Here is a 22,335-nt window from a genome sequence, read left to right as displayed (position 1 = left end):
TGTGTGCTCATCTGAGATAAATGGCGTGCTTACATCACTGATGGATCTAATATCATCTACCAGTGCAGTGTGTGCTCATCTGAGATAAATGGCGTGCTTACATCACTGATGGTTCTGGTATCATCTACCAGTGCAGTGTGCTCATCTGAGATAAATGGTGTGCTTACATCACAGATGGATCTGATATCATCTACCAGTGCAGTGTGCTCATCTGAGATAAATGTTGTGCTTACATCACTGATGGTTCTGATATCATCTACCAGTGCAGTGTGCTCATCTGAGATAAATGGTGTGCTTACATCACTGATGGTTCTGGTATCATCTACCAGTGCAGTGTGTGCTCATCTGAGATAAATGGCGTGCTTACATCACAGATGGATCTGATATCATCTACCAGTGCAGTGTGCTCATCTGAGATAAATGGCGTGCTTACATCACAGATGGATCTGATATCATCTACCAGTGCAGTGTGCTCATCTGAGATAAATGGCGTGCTTACAACACTGATGGTTCTGGTATCATCTACCAGTGTAGTGTGCTCATCTGAGATAAATGGCGTGCTTACATCACTGATGGTTCTGATATAATCTACCAGTGCAGTGTGCTCATCTGAGATAAATGGCGTGCTTACATCACTGATGGTTCTGATATCATCTACCAGTGCAGTGTGTGCTCATCTGAGATAAATGGCGTGCTTACATCACAGATGGATCTGATATCATCTACCAGTGCAGTGTGCTCATCTGAGATAAATGGCGTGCTTACATCACAGATGGATCTGATATCATCTACCAGTGCAGTGTGCTCATCTGAGATAAATGGCGTGCTTACATCACTGATGGTTCTGATATCATCTACCAGTGTAGTGTGCTCATCTGAGATAAATGGCGTGCTTACAACACTGATGGTTCTGGTATCATCTACCAGTGTAGTGTGCTCATCTGAGATAAATGGCGTGCTTACATCACTGATGGTTCTGATATAATCTACCAGTGCAGTGTGTTCTCATCTGAGATAAATGGCGTGCTTACATCACTGATGGTTCTGATATAATCTACCAGTGCAGTGTGTGCTCATCTGAGATAAATGGCGTGCTTACATCACTGAAGGTTCTGATATCATCTACCAGTGCAGTGTGTGCTCATCTGAGATAAATGGTGTGCTTACAACACTGATGGTTCTGGTATCATCTACCAGTGTAGTGTGCTCATCTGAGATAAATGGTGTGCTTACATCACTGATGGTTCTGATATAATCTACCAGTGCAGTGTGCTCATCTGAGATAAATGGCGTGCTTACAACACTGATGGTTCTGGTATCATCTACCAGTGTAGTGTGCTCATCTGAGATAAATGGTGTGCTTACATCACAGATGGATCTGATATCATCTACCAGTGCAGTGTGCTCATCTGAGATAAATGGCGTGCTTACAACACTGATGGTTCTGGTATCATCTACCAGTGTAGTGTGCTCATCTGAGATAAATGGCGTGCTTACATCACTGATGGTTCTGATATAATCTACCAGTGCAGTGTGTTCTCATCTGAGATAAATGGCGTGCTTACATCACTGATGGTTCTGATATCATCTACCAGTGCAGTGTGTGCTCATCTGAGATAAATGGCGTGCTTACATCACTGATGGTTCTGATATCATCTACCAGTGCAGTGTGTGCTCATCTGAGATAAATGGTGTGCTTACAACACTGATGGTTCTGGTATCATCTACCAGTGTAGTGTGCTCATCTGAGATAAATGGTGTGCTTACATCACTGATGGTTCTGATATAATCTACCAGTGCAGTGTGCTCATCTGAGATAAATGGCGTGCTTACATCACTGATGGTTCTGATATCATCTACCAGTGCAGTGTGTGCTCATCTGAGATAAATGGCGTGCTTACATCACTGATGGTTCTGATATCATCTACCAGTGCAGTGTGCTCATCTGAGATAAATGGCGTGCTTACAACACTGATGGTTCTGATATCATCTACCAGTGCAGTGTGCTCATCTGAGATAAATGGTGTGCTTACATCACTGATGGTTCTGATATCATCTACCAGTGCAGTGTGCTCATCTGAGATAAATGGTGTGCTTACATCACTGATGGTTCTGGTGTCATCTACCAGTGCAGTGTGTGCTCATCTGAGATAAATGTTGTGCTTACATCACTGATGGTTCTGATATCATCTACCAGTGCAGTGTGCTCATCTGAGATAAATGGCGTGCTTACATCACTGATGGTTCTGATATCATCTACCAGTGCAGTGTGTGCTCATCTGAGATAAATGGTGTGCTTACATCACTGATGGTTCTGGTGTCATCTACCAGTGCAGTGTGTGCTCATCTGAGATAAATGTTGTGCTTACATCACTGATGGTTCTGATATCATCTACCAGTGCAGTGTGCTCATCTGAGATAAATGGCGTGCTTACATCACTGATGGTTCTGATATCATCTACCAGTGCAGTGTGTGCTCATCTGAGATAAATGGCGTGCTTACATCACAGATGGATCTGATATCATCTACCAGTGCAGTGTGCTCATCTGAGATAAATGGCGTGCTTACATCACTGATGGTTCTGATATCATCTACCAGCGCAGTGTGTGCTCATCTGAGATAAATGGTGTGCTTACATCACTGATGGTTCTGATATCATCTACCAGTGCAGTGTGTGCTCATCTGAGATAAATGGTGTGCTTACATCACTGATGGTTCTGATATCATCTACCAGTGCAGTGTGTGCTCATCTGAGATAAATGTTGTGCTTACATCACTGATGGTTCTGATATCATCTACCAGTGCACTGTGCTCATCTGAGATAAATGGCGTGCTTACATCACTGATGGTTCTGATATAATCTACCAGTGCAGTGTGCTCATCTGAGATAAATGGTGTGCTTACATCACTGATGGTTCTGGTATCATCTACCAGTGCAGTGTGTGCTCATCTGAGATAAATGGCGTGCTTACATCACAGATGGATCTGATATCATCTACCAGTGCAGTGTGCTCATCTGAGATAAATGGCGTGCTTACATCACTGATGGTTCTGATATCATCTACCAGTGCAGTGTGTGCTCATCTGAGATAAATGGTGTGCTTACATCACTGATGGTTCTGGTATCATATACCAGTGCACTGTGCTCATCTGAGATAAATGGCGTGCTTACATCACTGATGGTTCTGATATCATCTACCAGTGCAGTGTGTGCTCATCTACATACAGTGGGGCAAAAAAGTATTTAGTCAGTCAGCAATAGTGCAAGTTCCACCACTTAAAAAGATGAGAGGCGTCTGTAATTTACATCATAGGTAGACCTCAACTATGGGAGACAAACTGAGAAAAAAAAATCCAGAAAATCACATTGTCTGTTTTTTTATCATTTTATTTGCATATTATGGTGGAAAATAAGTATTTGGTCAGAAACAAAATTTCATATCAATACTTTGTAATAAATCCTTTGTTGGCAGTGACAGAGGTCAAACGTTTTCTGTAAGTCTTCACAAGGTTGCCACACACTGTTGTTGGTATGTTGGTCCATTCCTCCATGCAGATCTCCTCTAGAGCAGTGATGTTTTGGGCTTTTCACTTGGCAACACGGACTTTCAACTCCCTCCAAAGGTTTTCTATAGGGTTGAGATCTGGAGACTGGCTAGGCCACTCCAGGACCTTGAAATGCTTCTTACGAAGCCACTCCTTCATTGCCCTGGCGGTGTGCTTTGGATCATTGTCATGTTGAAAGACCCAGCCACGTTTCATCTTCAATGCCCTTGCTGATGGAAGGAGGTTTGCACTCAAAATCTCACGATACATGGCCCCATTCATTCTTTCATGTACCCGGATCAGTCGTCCTGGCCCCTTTGCAGAGAAACAGCCCCAAAGCATGATGTTTCCACCACCATGCTTTACAGTAGGTATGGTGTTTGATGGATGCAACTCAGTATTCTTTTTCCTCCAAACACGACAAGTTGTGTTTCTACCAAACAGTTCCAGTTTGGTTTCATCAGACCATAGGACATTCTCCCAAAACTCCTCTGGATCATCCAAATGCTCTCTAGCAAACTTCAGACGGGCCCGGACATGTACTGGCTTAAGCAGTGGGACACGTCTGGCACTGCAGGATCTGAGTCCATGGTGGCGTAGTGTGTTACTTATGGTAGACCTTGTTACATTGGTCCCAGCTCTCTGCAGTTCATTCACTAGGTCCCCCCACGTGGTTCTGGGATTTTTGCTCACCGTTCTTGTGATCATTCTGACCCCACGGGGTGGGATTTTGCGTGGAGCCCCAGATCGAGGGAGATTATCAGTGGTCTTGTATGTCTTCCATTTTCTAATTATTGCTCCCACTGTTGATTTCTTCACTCCAAGCTGGTTGGCTATTGCAGATTCAGTCTTCCCAGCCTGGTGCAGGGCTACAATTTTGTTTCTGGTGTCCTGTGACAGCTCTTTGGTCTTCACCATAGTGGAGTTTGGAGTCAGACTGTCTGAGGGTGTGCACAGGTGTCTTTTTATGCTGATAACAAGTTTAAACAGGCGCCATTACTACAGGTAATGAGTGGAGGAAAGAGGAGACTCTTGAAGAAGAAGTTACAGGTCTGTGAGAGCCAGAAATCTGGATTGTTTGTTTCTGACCAAATACTTATTTTCCACCATAATATGCAAATAAAATGATAAAAAAAAACAGACAATGTGATTTTCTGGATTTTTTTTTCTCAGTTTGTCTCCCATAGTTGAGGTCTACCTATGATGTAAATTACAGACGCCTCTCATCTTTTTAAGTGGTGGAACTTGCACTATTGCTGACTGACTAAATACTTTTTTGCCCCACTGTATATATAATTGTCTAATTGGAGACTTCTAAGGTGGCCAGCAATGAGTCCAGACCTGAATCCCATAGAACACCTGTGGAGAGATCTAAAAATGGCATGTTGGAGAAGGCACCCTTCAAATATCAGGGACCTGGAGCAGTTTGCCAAAGAAGAATGGTCTAAAATTCCAGCAGAGCATTGCAAGAAACTCATTGATGGTTACCGGAAGCGGTTGGTCGCAGTTATTTTGGCTAAAGGATGTGCAACCAAGTATTAGGCTGAGGGTGCCAATACTTTTGTCTGGCCCATTTTTGGAGTTTTGTGTGAACTGATCAATGTTTTGCTTCATTCTCTTTTGTGTTTTTTTTATTTAAGACAAATTAAATGAAGATAATAATACCAAAGAATTTGTGTTTGCAATCATTTTCAGGAAGAAACTGAGTATTATCTGACAGAATTGCAGGGGTGTCTATACTTTTGGCCACAACTGTAGAAGGTTATGTGGGGCTCATTATATATTACTAGACTGTGGCCCGATTCTAAAGCATCGGGTATTCTAGAATATGCATGTCCCCGTAGTATATGGACAATGATGATTCCAGAATTCGCAGCAGACTGTGCCTATTAACCCTGTGTGAGGGCTGACTGGAGGGGAGTACGGAGCAGGCACTGACTGCAGGGAGGAAGGAGCGGCCAATTTTCCGCCGGACTGTGGCCGTCGCTGATTGGTCGTGGCTGTTTTGCCACGACCAATCAGCGACTTGAATTCCATGACAGACAGGGGCCGCGACCAATGAATAACGCATCGGGTATTCTAGAATATGCATGTCCCCGTAGTATATGGACAATGATGATTCCAGAATTCGCGGCAGACTGTGCCCGTCGCTGATTGGTCGAGGCAACCTTTATGACATCATCATCGCCATGGCAACCATTATGACATCTACGTCGATACTGTGCCCGTCACTGATTGGTCGAGGCCGCCCATATTCTAGAATACCCGATGCATTAGAATCGGGCCACAATAAAGTCTATATATATAATTGTCTAAGGGTTTTTCTGTCTGTCCTGGAAATCCCGCGTCTCTGATTGGTCGAGGCCGCCTGGGCCTCGACCAATCAGCGAAGGGCACAGTATCGACGTAGATGTCATAACGGTTGCCATGGCGACGATGTCATAAAGGTTGCCTCGACCAATCAGCGACGGGCACAGGCTGCGGCGAATTCGCCTCGACCAATCAGCGACGGGCACAGTATCGACGTAGATGTCATAATGGTTGCCATGGCGACGATGATGTCATAAAGGTTGCCTCGACCAATCAGCGACGGGCACAGTCTGCCGCGAATTCTGGAATCATCATTGTCCTCCACTGCTGTCAAGTGCCGCCATTGTGTAGGGTGCGTGCCTGCGTCTCCCTGTATGGGCGGCATCTCGCTGTGTTTCTATCTTAGAATGGGTTGTAAACAAAAATACGCCAATGAGGATGACCGAAAAGGAGCAGCAGCAGCAAGAAAACGACAACATCGGGAACAGGAGACACCACAACAAACTGCCGCCAGACAAGCCCAGGATGTGGAATCTCACAGACGTCGTCGCCAACAGGAGACACCACAACAAACTGCCGCCAGACAAGCCCAGGATGCGGAATCTCACAGACACCGTCGCCAACCGGAGACACCACAACAAATGGTCGAGGCCGCCTGGGCCTCGACCAATCAGCGACGGGCACGGTATCGACGTAGAAATCCCGCGTCTCTGATTGGTCGCTGATTGGTCGAGGCCTGGAGGCCTCGACCAATCAGCGACCAATCAGCGACGGGCACAGTCTGCCGCGAATTCTGGAATCATTGTCCTCCACTGCTGTCAAGTGCCACCATTGTGTTGTCTAAGGGTCTAATTGTCTGTCTGCCTCGGAAATCCCGCCTTGCTAATTGGTCGAGGCCAGCCGGCCTCGACCAGTCAGCGACGGGCACAGTCTGCCGCGAATTCTGGAATCATCATTCTCCTCCACTGCTGTCAAGTGCCGCCATTGTGTAGGGTGCCACCTTTCCGATGCTCCGGTGACCGGTCCATGCAAGCGGCAGGTTCCGGTGCTAAGGTTGGTGTGCGACAAAGACCTGCCATGAAGTCACGGTCATGTGACCGCGACGTCATCACACCCTGGAACCGGAAGCTGCCGCCTGACTACGTGGCTGTGTTATATACTACGTGAGGTGCGTGATATACTGCAGGGCTGTGCTATATACTACATGGGCAGTGTTATATACTATGTGCCCTGTGTTATATACTGCGTGGCCTGTGTTATATACTGCGTGGCTGCTATATACTGCGTGGGCTGTGTTATATAGTAAGTGGGCTGTGTTATATATAGTGCGTGGCCTGTATTAACGCATCTGGTATTCTAGAATATGTATGTATGTATGTATGTATGTATATTGCAGCCACATAGTATATAGCACAGGCCACGTACTATTTGTCTGCTATACTATACTACGTCTCTGTGCTATATACTACGTGGCTGTGGTATATATTACGTGGCTGGGCAATACACTACATTGCTGTGCTCTATACTACGTGGCCTGTGTTATATACTGCATGGGCTGTGTTATATACTGCGTGGGCTGTGGTATATACACTATGTCTCTGCTATATACTACGTGGCTGTGGTATGTATTACATGGCTGGGCAATATACTACATCACTGTGCTCTATACTACGTGGCCTGTGTTATATACTACGTCTCTTTGCTATATACTACGCGGCTGTGCAATACATTACATGTCTGTGCTTTAAACTACGGGGGCTGGGCAATATACTACGTGGCTGGGCAATATACTACGTGAGCTGTGCTATATACTACGTGGGCTGTGCTATATGCTACTTGGCTGCGCTATATTTCTCTGCTGTATCTGTGCATCATGAATCGTGGTATGTGTTAAAGAGGGGGGCCCACTGAGACTCTTTTGCCCGGGGCCCTCAAAAATCTGGAGCAGGCCCTGGTTTCATTGATTGGTCACGCCCGGCCGCAAACAATCAGCGACAGTAGCAGTCCGCCCGCGAATTGGCACAGAATTTGAACCACGCTTCGCTAATTGGTCGCAGCCGGACGAATCCTTTGTATAAATTGCATTATTCTGAAAACTTCATAAATAAACTACATACATATTCTAGAATACCTGATGCGTTAGAATCGGGCCAACATCTAGTCTGAGATAAATGGCGTGCTTATATCACTGATGGTTCTGATATCATCTTCCAGTGTAGTGTGCTCATCTGAGATAAATGGCGTGCTTACATCCTCACCCCCACATTATACCCCAGTCTCTATATATACACATCCTCACCCCCACATTATACCCAGTCTCTATATATACATCCTCACCCCCACATTATACCCAGTCTCTATATATACATCCTCACCCCCACATTATACCCCAGTCTCTATATATACATCCTCACCCCCACATTATACCCAGTCTCTATATACACATCCTCACCCCCACATTATACCCCAGTCTCTATATATACATCCTCACCCTCACATTATACCCAGTCTCTATATATACATCCTCACATTATACCCAGTCTCTATATATACATCCTCACCCCCACATTATACCCCAGTCTCTATATATACACATCCTCACCCCCACATTATACCCAGTCTCTATATATACATCCTCACCCTCACATTATACCCCAGTCTCTATATATACATCCTCACCCTCACATTATACCCCAGTCTCTATATATATACATCCTCACCCTCACATTATACCCCAGTCTCTATATATACATCCTCACCCCCACATTATACTCCAGTCTCTATATATACATCCTCATCCCCACATTATACTCCAGTCTCTATATATACATCCTCATCCCCACATTATACCTCAGTCTCTATATATACATCCTCACCCTCACATTATACCCAGTCTCTATATATACATCCCCCCCCACATTATACCCAGTCTCTATATACACATCCTCACCCTCACATTATACCCCAGTCTCTATATATACATCCTCACCCTCACATTATACCCAGTCTCTATATATACATCCTCACCCCCACATTATACCCAGTCTCTATATATACATCCTCACCCTCACATTATACCCCAGTCTCTATATATACATCCTCACCCCCACATTATACCCAGTCTCTATATATACATCCTCACCCCCACATTATACCTCAGTCTCTATATATACATCCTCACCCCCACATTATACCTCAGTCTCTATATATACATCCTCACATTATACCTCAGTCTCTATATATACATCCTCATCCCCATATTATACCCCAGTCTCTATATATACATCCTCACCCCCACATTATACCCAGTCTCTATATATACATCCTCATCCCCACATTATACCCAGTCTCTATATATATATCCTCACTCCCACATTATACCCAGTCTCTATATATACATCCTCACCCTCACATTATACCCAGTCTCTATATATACATCCTCACCTCCACATTATACCTCAGTCTCTATATATACATCCTCACCCTCACATTATACCCCAGTCTCTATATAAACATCCTCACCCCCACATTATACCCAGTCTCTATATATACATCCTCACCCCCACATTATACCCCAGTCTCTATATATACATCCTCACCCTCACATTATACCCCAGTCTCTATATAAACATCCTCACCCCCACATTATACCCAGTCTCTATATATACATCCTCATCCCCACATTATACCCGTCTCTATATATACATCCTCACCCCCACATTATACCCCAGTCTCTATATATACATCCTCACCCCCACATTATACCCAGTCTCTATATATACATCCTCACCCTCACATTATACCCAGTCTCTATATATACATCCTCACCCCCACATTATACCCCAGTCTCTATATATACATCCTCACCCCCACTTTATACCCAGTCTCTATATATACATCCTCACCCTCACATTATACCCAGTCTCTATATATACATCCTCATCCCCACATTATACCCAGTCTCTATATATACATCCTCACCCCCACATTATACCCCAGTCTCTATATATACATCCTCACCCCCACATTATACCCCAGTCTCTATATATACATCCTCACCCCCACATTATACCCCAGTCTCTATATATACATCCTCACCCCCACATTATACCCAGTCTCTATATATACATCCTCACCCTCACATTATACCCAGTCTCTATATATACATCCTCACCCCCACATTATACCCAGTCTCTATATATACATCCTCACCCCCACATTATACCCCAGTCTCTATATATACATCCTCACCCCCACATTATACCCCAGTCTCTATATATACATCCTCACCCCCACATTATACCCAGTCTCTATATATACATCCTCACCCTCACATTATACCCCAGTCTCTATATATACATCCTCACCCCCACATTATACCCAGTCTCTATATATACATCCTCACCCTCACATTATACCCCAGTCTCTATATATACATCCTCACCCCCACATTATACCCAGTCTCTATATATACATCCTCACCCTCACATTATACCCAGTCTCTATATATACATCCTCACCCTCACATTATACCCAGTCTCTATATATACATCCTCACCCCCACATTATACCCCAGTCTCTATATATACATCCTCACCCCCACATTATACCCCAGTCTCTATATATACATCCTCACCCCCACATTATACCCAGTCTCTATATATACATCCTCACCCTCACATTATACCTCAGTCTCTATATATACATCCTCACCCCCACATTATACCCAGTCTCTATATATACACATCCTCACCCTCACATTATACCCAGTCTCTATATATACATCCTCACCCCCACATTATACCCAGTCTCTATATATACATCCTCACCCTCACATTATACCCCAGTCTCTATATATACATCCTCACCCTCACATTATACCTCAGTCTCTATATATACATCCTCACCCCCACATTATACCCAGTCTCTATATATACACATCCTCACCCTCACATTATACCCAGTCTCTATATATACATCCTCACCCCCACATTATACCCAGTCTCTATATATACATCCTCACCCTCACATTATACCCCAGTCTCTATATATACATCCTCACCCTCACATTATACCCAGTCTCTATATATACATCCTCACCCTCACATTATACCCCAGTCTCTATATATACATCCTCATCCCCACATTATACCCAGTCTCTATATATACATCCTCACCCCCACATTATACCCCAGTCTCTATATACACATCCTCACCCTCACATTATACCCAGTCTCTATATATACATCCTCACCCCCACATTATACCCAGTCTCTATATATACATCCTCACCCTCACATTATACCCCAGTCTCTATATATACATCCTCACCCTCACATTATACCCCAGTCTCTATATATACATCCTCACCCTCACATTATACCTCAGTCTCTATATATACATCCTCACCCTCACATTATACCCCAGTCTCTATATATACATCCTCACCCTCACATTATACCTCAGTCTCTATATATACATCCTCACCCTCACATTATACCCCAGTCTCTATATATACATCCTCACCCCCACATTATACCCAGTCTCTATATATACATCCTCACCCTCACATTATACCCCAGTCTCTATATATACATCCTCACCCTCACATTATACCCCAGTCTCTATATATACACATCCTCACCCCCACATTATACCCAGTCTCTATATACACATCCTCACCCCCACATTATACCCCAGTCTCTATATATACACATCCTCACCCCCACATTATACCCCAGTCTCTATATATACATCCTCACCCTCACATTATACCCAGTCTCTATATATACATCCTCACATTATACCCAGTCTCTATATATACATCCTCACCCCCACATTATACCCCAGTCTCTATATATACACATCCTCACCCCCACATTATACCCAGTCTCTATATATACATCCTCACATTATACCCCAGTCTCTATATATACATCCTCACCCTCACATTATACCCCAGTCTCTATATATACATCCTCACCCTCACATTATACCTCAGTCTCTATATATACATCCTCACCCTCACATTATACCCCAGTCTCTATATATACATCCTCACCCTCACATTATACCCAGTCTCTATATATACATCCTCACCCCTACATTATACCCCAGTCTCTATATATATACATCCTCACCCTCACATTATACCCCAGTCTCTATATATACATCCTCACCCCCACATTATACTCCAGTCTCTATATATACATCCTCATCCCCACATTATACCTCAGTCTCTATATATACATCCTCACCCTCACATTATACCCAGTCTCTATATATACATCCCCCCCCCCACATTATACCCAGTCTCTATATACACATCCTCACCCTCACATTATACCCCAGTCTCTATATATACATCCTCACCCTCACATTATACCCAGTCTCTATATATACATCCTCACCCCCACATTATACCCAGTCTCTATATATACATCCTCACCCTCACATTATACCCCAGTCTCTATATATACATCCTCACCCCCACATTATACCCAGTCTCTATATATACATCCTCACCCCCACATTATACCTCAGTCTCTATATATACATCCTCACCCCCACATTATACCTCAGTCTCTATATATACATCCTCACATTATACCTCAGTCTCTATATATACATCCTCATCCCCATATTATACCCCAGTCTCTATATATACATCCTCACCCCCACATTATACCCAGTCTCTATATATACATCCTCATCCCCACATTATACCCAGTCTCTATATATATATCCTCACTCCCACATTATACCCAGTCTCTATATATACATCCTCACCCTCACATTATACCCAGTCTCTATATATACATCCTCACCTCCACATTATACCTCAGTCTCTATATATACATCCTCACCCTCACATTATACCCCAGTCTCTATATAAACATCCTCACCCCCACATTATACCCAGTCTCTATATATACATCCTCACCCCCACATTATACCCCAGTCTCTATATATACATCCTCACCCTCACATTATACCCCAGTCTCTATATAAACATCCTCACCCCCACATTATACCCAGTCTCTATATATACATCCTCACCCTCACATTATACCCCAGTCTCTATATATACATCCTCACCCTCACATTATACCCCAGTCTCTATATATACATCCTCACCCTCACATTATACCCCAGTCTCTATATAAACATCCTCATCCCCACATTATACCCGTCTCTATATATACATCCTCACCACCACATTATACCCCAGTCTCTATATATACATCCTCACCCCCACATTATACCCAGTCTCTATATATACATCCTCACCCTCACATTATACCCAGTCTCTATATATACATCCTCACCCCCACATTATACCCCAGTCTCTATATATACATCCTCACCCCCACTTTATACCCAGTCTCTATATATACATCCTCACCCTCACATTATACCCAGTCTCTATATATACATCCTCATCCCCACATTATACCCAGTCTCTATATATACATCCTCACCCCCACATTATACCCCAGTCTCTATATATACATCCTCACCCCCACATTATACCCCAGTCTCTATATATACATCCTCACCCCCACATTATACCCCAGTCTCTATATATACATCCTCACCCCCACATTATACCCAGTCTCTATATATACATCCTCACCCTCACATTATACCCAGTCTCTATATATACATCCTCACCCCCACATTATACCCAGTCTCTATATATACATCCTCACCCCCACATTATACCCCAGTCTCTATATATACATCCTCACCCCCACATTATACCCCAGTCTCTATATATACATCCTCACCCCCACATTATACCCAGTCTCTATATATACATCCTCACCCTCACATTATACCCCAGTCTCTATATATACATCCTCACCCCCACATTATACCCAGTCTCTATATATACATCCTCACCCTCACATTATACCCCAGTCTCTATATATACATCCTCACCCCCACATTATACCCAGTCTCTATATATACATCCTCACCCTCACATTATACCCAGTCTCTATATATACATCCTCACCCTCACATTATACCCAGTCTCTATATATACATCCTCACCCCCACATTATACCCCAGTCTCTATATATACATCCTCACCCCCACATTATACCCCAGTCTCTATATATACATCCTCACCCCCACATTATACCCAGTCTCTATATATACATCCTCACCCTCACATTATACCTCAGTCTCTATATATACATCCTCACCCCCACATTATACCCAGTCTCTATATATACACATCCTCACCCTCACATTATACCCAGTCTCTATATATACATCCTCACCCCCACATTATACCCAGTCTCTATATATACATCCTCACCCTCACATTATACCCCAGTCTCTATATATACATCCTCACCCTCACATTATACCTCAGTCTCTATATATACATCCTCACCCCCACATTATACCCAGTCTCTATATATACACATCCTCACCCTCACATTATACCCAGTCTCTATATATACATCCTCACCCCCACATTATACCCCAGTCTCTATATATACACATCCTCACCCTCACATTATACCCAGTCTCTATATATACATCCTCACCCCCACATTATACCCCAGTCTCTATATATACATCCTCACCCCCACATTATACCCAGTCTCTATATATACATCCTCACCCCCACATTATACCCCAGTCTCTATATATACATCCTCACCCTCACATTATACCCAGTCCCTATATATACATCCTCACCCCCACATTATACCTCAGTCTCTATATATACATCCTCACCCTCACATTATACCCCAGTCTCTATATATACATCCTCACCCCCACATTATACCCAGTCTCTATATATACACATCCTCACCCTCACATTATACCCAGTCTCTATATATACATCCTCACCCCCACATTATACCTCAGTCTCTATATATACATCCTCACCCCCACATTATACCTCAGTCTCTATATATACATCCTCACCCCCACATTATACCCAGTCTCTATATATACATCCTCACCCCCACATTATACCCCAGTCTCTATATATACATCCTCACCCCCACATTATACCCCAGTCTCTATATATACATCCTCACCCCCACATTATACCCAGTCTCTATATATATACATCCTCACCCCCACATTATACCCAGTCTCTATATATACATCCTCACCCTCACATTATACCCCAGTCTCTATATATACATCCTCACCCCCACATTATACCCAGTCTCTATATATACATCCTCACCCCCACATTATACCCAGTCTCTATATATACATCCTCACCCCCACATTATACCCAGTCTCTATATATACATCCTCACCCCCACATTATACCCAGTCTCTATATATACATCCTCACCCCCACATTATACCCAGTCTCTATATATACATCCTCACCCCCACATTATACCCAGTCTCTATATATACATCCTCACCCTCACATTATACCCCAGTCTCTATATATACATCCTCACCCTCACATTATACCCAGTCCCTATATATACATCCTCACCCCCACATTATACCCAGTCTCTATATATACATCCTCACCCTCACATTATACCCAGTCTCTATATATACATCCTCACCCTCACATTATACCCAGTCTCTATATATACATCCTCACCCCCACATTATACCTCAGTCTCTATATATACATCCTCACCCCCACATTATACCCAGTCTCTATATATACATCCTCACCCCCACATTATACCCAGTCTCTATATATACATCCTCACCCCCACATTATACCCAGTCTCTATATATACATCCTCACCCCCACATTATACCCCAGTCTCTATATATACATCCTCACCCCCACATTATACCCAGTCTCTATATATACATCCTCACCCCCACATTATACCCAGTCTCTATATATACATCCTCACCCCCACATTATACCCAGTCTCTATATATACATCCTCACCCTCACATTATACCCAGTCTCTATATATACATCCTCACCCCCACATTATACCTCAGTCTCTATATATACATCCTCACCCCCACATTATACCCAGTCTCTATATATACATCCTCACCCCCACATTATACCCAGTCTCTATATATACATCCTCACCCCCACATTATACCCAGTCTCTATATATACATCCTCACCCCCACATTATACCCAGTCTCTATATATACATCCTCACCCTCACATTATACCCAGTCTCTATATATACATCCTCACCCCCACATTATACCCAGTCTCTATATATACATCCTCACCCCCACATTATACCCAGTCTCTATATATACATCCTCACCCTCACATTATACCCAGTCTCTATATATACATCCTCACCCCCACATTATACCCAGTCTCTATATATACATCCTCACCCCCACATTATACCCAGTCTCTATATATACATCCTCACCCTCACATTATACCCAGTCTCTATATATACATCCTCACCCTCACATTATACCCAGTCTCTATATATACATCCTCACCCCCACATTATACCCAGTCTCTATATATACATCCTCACCCCCACATTATACCCAGTCTCTATATATACATCCTCACCCTCACATTATACCCAGTCTCTATATATACATCCTCACCCCCACATTATACCCAGTCTCTATATATACATCCTCACCCTCACATTATACCCAGTCTCTATATATACATCCTCACCCCCACATTATACCCCAGTCTCTATATATACATCCTCACCCTCACATTATACCCAGTCTCTATATATACATCCTCACCCTCACATTATACCTCAGTCTCTATATATACATCCTCACCCCCACATTATACCTCAGTCTCTATATATACATCCTCACCCCCACATTATACCCAGTCTCTATATATACATCCTCACCCCCACATTATACCCAGTCTCTATATATACATCCTCACCCCCACATTATACCTCAGTCTCTATATATACATCCTCACCCTCACATTATACCCAGTCTCTATATATACATCCTCACCCCCACATTATACCCCAGTCTCTATATATACATCCTCACCCCCACATTATACCCAGTCTCTATATATACATCCTCACCCCCACATTATACCCAGTCTCTATATATACATCCTCACCCCCACATTATACCCAGTCTCTATATATACATCCTCACCCCCACATTATACCCCAGTCTCTATATATACATCCTCACCCCCACATTATACCCAGTCTCTATATATATATCCTCACTCCCACATTATACCCAGTCTCTATATATACATCCTCACCCCCACATTATACCCAGTCTCTATATATACATCCTCACCCCCACATTATACCCCAGTCTCTATATATACATCCTCACCCCCACATTATACCCCAGTCTCTATATATACATCCTCACCCTCACATTATACCCAGTCTCTATATATACATCCTCACCCTCACATTATACCCAGTCTCTATATATACATCCTCACCCCCACATTATACCCAGTCTCTATATATACATCCTCACCCCCACATTATACCCAGTCTCTATATATACATCCTCACCCTCACATTATACCCAGTCTCTATATATACATCCTCACATTATACCCAGTCTCTATATATACATCCTCACCCCCACATTATACCCAGTCTCTATATATACATCCTCACCCCCACATTATACCCAGTCTCTATATATACATCCTCACCCTCACATTATACCCAGTCTCTATATATACATCCTCACCCCCACATTATACCCAGTCTCTATATATACATCCTCACCCCCACATTATACCCAGTCTCTATATATACATCCTCACCCTCACATTATACCCAGTCTCTATATATACATCCTCACCTCCACATCATCCTCCAGTCTATTGCTCATATTCACATGCTCGGACCGTGTGTCACCGCTGTTGCCCCGGGCCAGGTCGGGCGGGCTCCGCTTGTCTCCGCCGTGTTTCCTCCTCCGTTAGGCGCTGAATTGATGTGTAATGAATGATGCTCATACAGGAGCCTCTGTCTCCTGCCAGCTTCCTCGCACACAGCAGGTGGCGCTGTTCTCCGCTGACTAGCTCAGACCCCGACATGTCGCCTTATGACGTCACCGCAATAGACGGACGCCGGAGGAGACTGGCTCATAGCCGACAAGGCGCCTGTCCGCCGGTGTAGTGAGCAGAGAGCTGCGCACCTTGGTCGGAAAGTCGCAGCTTTTAATGAGGAGAAGATGAAGATAATCAATAGGGTGATAATGATGAGGAGATGGAGGTAATCACAGGGATCATAGTGATGAGGAGGAGATGGAAGCAGTCACCGGGGTGATGATAATGAGGATTAGATGGAGGTAATGACTGGGGTAATGAGCGGATGAAGGTTATCACCAGGGTGATAATGGTGATGAGGGGGAGATGGAGTTATTCACCGAGGTGATAATGAGGAGATGAAGATATTCACTGGGGTGATGATGAGGAGGAGGAGATGGAGGTAATAATTGGGGTAATGATGAGTAGATGGAGGTAATCACCAGGGTGATAATAATGATGATGACGACGAGATGGAGGTAATGACTGGGGTGATGATGATGAGGAGATGGAGGTAATCACAGGAATCATAGTGATGATGAGGAGATGGAGGTAATCACAGGAATCATAGTGATGATGAGGAGATGGAGGTAATCACTGGGGTGATGATGATGGGGAGATTTAGGTCATCTTCAGGAATGATGATGATAATGAGGAGAAGATGAAGATAATCAATAGGGTGATAATGATGAGGAGATGGAGGTAATCACAGGGATCATAGTGATGATGAGGAGATGGAGGTAATCACTGGGGTGATGATGAGGAGGAGGAGATGGAGGTAATAATTGGGGTAATGATGAGTAGATGGAGGTAATCACCAGGGTGATAATAACGATGACGACGAGATGGAGGTAATGACTGGGGTGATGATGATGATGAGATGAAGGTAATCACTGGGGTGATGATGATGGGGAGATTTAGGTCATCTTCAGGAATGATGATGATAATGAGGAGAAGATGAAGATAATCAATAGGGTGATAATGATGAGGAGATGGAGGTAATCACAGGGATCATAGTGATGATGAGGTGTTGCAGGTAGTCACCTGGATGCTTATGATGGTGAGAGGTGATAATGGGGAGGGTGTTTGGAAAACACACACGAGAGAGCCGGAGGATATGGATATCCCCCCACCGTCACCAATATCTGACAGCGCTTACACACCTTACCCTCAGATCAGTCAGGGAACTGCACCTAGGATAAGTAGTCACCGTAGAGGCTGCCCTGTCACATACTCGTTATCCGGGTACTCTGCAGTTAGGGCGGTATATACTGTATATCACAAGACCGGGAAAATATATTTATATTCTATATCTCTCCTACTCGTCACTGCCAGGATCCCCCAATAACACCAGTACGGTATGCTGCCACCAGTTCCTCATTAAATATAAGCTTGTTAACAGACCAGGCTTATATCAGGTCAGAAACCAACCCCAGGTAGCATATACGTACTAACTGGATTCACAGACGTGGGAAATCGGGTTTCGAGATAAAACAGTCCAAATGAATTGATATTTTAATTGCCAAAATTCGCACTAGATTGTACAAATATATAGAGGATTGTACAGATATTACAGCCGGAAGTACAGTTAAAGTAGGGTACAGGGTAGTGATAGCATTTGTATGTCACGTTACCGATTCTTATCAATTGTAGATGAAGGGAAGCTCTCGTATCCAGAGGCACTTTCCTAGTTTCTGGTCCTTCTCCACACGTGACGTGACGTGTCTTCCATGGCAGAACAAGACAAAGGCTAAAGATGTGTAGCTAGCATATAACCCATAGCTCGCCCCCTCCCATATTTGCTGCCGCCCCCCTGGTTGGACTGAATTCTCCTCCCTTGACCTCCTAGCTGAAATAATTCTCAATATCTAGGATGGGCCATAACTTCCTAGCGGGAGGTCCAAACAGGACAACTGGTGTCTTGAAAATTTTGTTGGGGTTGGACCGATACGGAGAGTCCAAACTTGGGTCGGCTAAGTGGTTCTGGAGAGCCAGTCTTGATAGCTCGGTATCCGGGACAGCTAGAGAAATATGAGACACGGGTGTGTGTGCGGAGGGATCCCAGGGTTCTGGTGGTATGTTGGACTTAACTCTGAGATACACTGTACTCTCATAATTCATCTCTAGGTGTCTGTGCCTAAGTGTCTACATTTTCCCTTTATAGTTGAGTGATGTTGGCTGCCTTGCACAAAAGACAGCAAGGGGTCCCAGCTCTGCTCCTCCTTGCCTTCATTAACACGTGGCCTCTAATCCTCTGGCCATTTGGCACAAGTTCTGCTATTTTGGTGATTTGTCTACTTATGCCAAGGGTGGAGGGCCACTTCAGGAATGGAGGAAGATCTCTGGATAATCTATGGTGCCTGAAATACCGTAATAAATCCAAAATGGAGTCTCCCTCGTCCCTCACACCTCCCTGCTTTAAAGGGCACTAAGGGTATCACATTCCTGTGTTCCTCCGCTTGCCCTTCCGCCATCTCCCCTTGCCGGGATAACCCATCAGCATTAATGTTGTCATGCCTCCTTTTGTGGTGAATGGTGTAGTGGTATTGCTGGAGCGTGAAGCTCCAGCGTAGCAACCTCCCATTCGTCCCGGAGACCGTGTGTAACCAGCTGAGGGGGTTATGGTCCGTCTCCACCGTGAAGTGGCGCCCGTATAAGTAGGGCTGCAGACGCTGTAGGGCCCATACAATTGCCAGGCATTCTTTTTCCATAGTGGAGTAGGCCACGTCCTTCTGCACTAGCCTCCTGCTCAGGTACAAGACAGGATGTTCCTGGCCCGTCGAGTTAAGCTGACTGAGCACAGCACTGAAGCCAAAGTCACTGGCGTTGGTCTGTACTACAAACGGTGATTCAAAGTCAGCAGCTTATAGTACTGGGAAGCTAGAGAGTGGTCTTGAGCACCTGGAAAGCTGTCTCTCAGGGGACTGCCCAGTCAACTGCGACAGGCACTTTTTCTTGGTGAGGTCTGTTAGGGGCTTTGCCAGGGTCCTCTAGTGTGCGATTAATCTCCTATAGTACCCGGCTGTCCCCTAGAAGGACATCACCTGGCCTGCTTCTTGGTCTTGGGGGGTGGGCCAGGGTGCAATGGCATCCACTTTTCCAGGCTCTGGCTTCAGAATTCCCCCACCTACCCGGTGACCCAGGTAGAGGACGTCGCTCATGCCTAGCTGGCATTTTTCTGGCTTGATGGTCAAACCTGCCCGTTCGATCCACCCAAGCACCTGCACCAGATGCTCTAGGTCAGTGTTTCCCAAACTCCAGTCCTCATGGACCCCACAGGTCATGTTTTCAGGATTTCCATAGTGTTGCACAGGTGAGAGAATTCCTGAGGGCTTGATAAAACTTCCACCACCTGTGCAATACTAAGGAAATCCTGAGAACATGACCTGTGAGGACTGGAGTTTGGGGAAACACTGCTCTAGGTGATCATCCCAGGTGGGACTGAAGATGGAAGTATCATCCAGGTATGTGGCCGCGCACCCTTCAAGTCCCTTGAGCAGTGCCTTGAACATCCGCTGAAAAGTGGCAGAGGTATTCTTCATGCCAAATGTCATCACTGTGGACTTGTACAGCCCAATAGGGGTAATAAAGACAGAGCGTTCCCGTGCCTCACAGGTCAGGGGAATCTACCAATATCCCCAGCTCAGATCTATGATGGTCAGGTACTTAGCCCCAGCCAACTGGTCGAGCAGGTCTTTGATATGTGGTATGGGGAACGCTTTGGTGACCGTCACAGTGTTGAGCCCCCTGTAGTACACGCAGAACCAGGTTGTGCGGGTCCTTCTTGGGAACGAGGACTGCGGGCGAAGCCTACACGCTGCTGGACGCTTAGATCACCCCCAGCTTCAGCAATCTCTTGGCGCATGTGCTGCTGCACCTCGAGAGAGACCCGATATGCTTAACGCCAGATTGGGGTGTGATTATGGGTGTTCACGTCATGGACTGCTGTCTCTATCCTTCCAGGCAGGCTGCTGAACAGCTCCCGGAAGGGGTGCAGAGTGACCCCCAGCTGGGACCGTTGTTCCTCCTAGAGCTGGTTGCCAACCTTCACATCCTCAATGGATCCACCCACCTTGGCCTGGGTGAGCAGATCCAGGAGGGTTTCTGCCTCTCCTTCCTCTGCAAGGTTGCACACGGGGAGGGCGCAGGCCTCCTGCTCATGATGGGCCTTCATCATGTTCACGTGGAAGGCCTTCCTCCTTCCACGGGCGTGGTCCAGGGTGACCAGGTACGTGACAGCGTTGAGCTGCTGGAGCACAAGGTATGGGTTCTCCCAGGCCGCCTGAAGCTTGTTCTGTAGTATGGGGACCTGTACCGACACCTTTTGACCCACCTGGTAGGTCCACTCACAAGCATTCTGGTCGTACCAACGCTTCTGGGCAGTCTGGGCTTGGGCCATATTGTCATGCACCAGCTGCGTAAAGGCCATCATCTTGTCCTGGAAGCGCAAGACATACTCGATGACCAACACTCCAGG

The 22,335-nt window shown here is 44.7% G+C and overlaps 1 long non-coding RNA gene across 1 annotated transcript in view; it reads right to left on the bottom strand.

Moving 5' to 3' along the window:
• The window catches only part of LOC143787294 (uncharacterized), a 101,154-nt gene extending 83,150 nt beyond the window's left edge, over positions 1-18,004 (bottom strand). Inside the window, exon 1 of the long non-coding RNA XR_013218317.1 lies at positions 17,679-18,004. This is a non-coding gene — a long non-coding RNA (uncharacterized LOC143787294). The remainder of the gene's footprint in view (positions 1-17,678) is intronic.
• Positions 18,005-22,335: the final 4,331 nt, after the last annotated feature.

This window comes from Ranitomeya variabilis, chromosome 8 (genome assembly GCF_051348905.1).
Source record: "Ranitomeya variabilis isolate aRanVar5 chromosome 8, aRanVar5.hap1, whole genome shotgun sequence".
Classification (NCBI taxonomy): Eukaryota; Metazoa; Chordata; class Amphibia; order Anura; family Dendrobatidae; genus Ranitomeya; species Ranitomeya variabilis.
The sequence above is the reverse complement of the archived record's forward strand: the minus strand, read 5'-3'. Positions and strand labels throughout refer to the sequence as shown.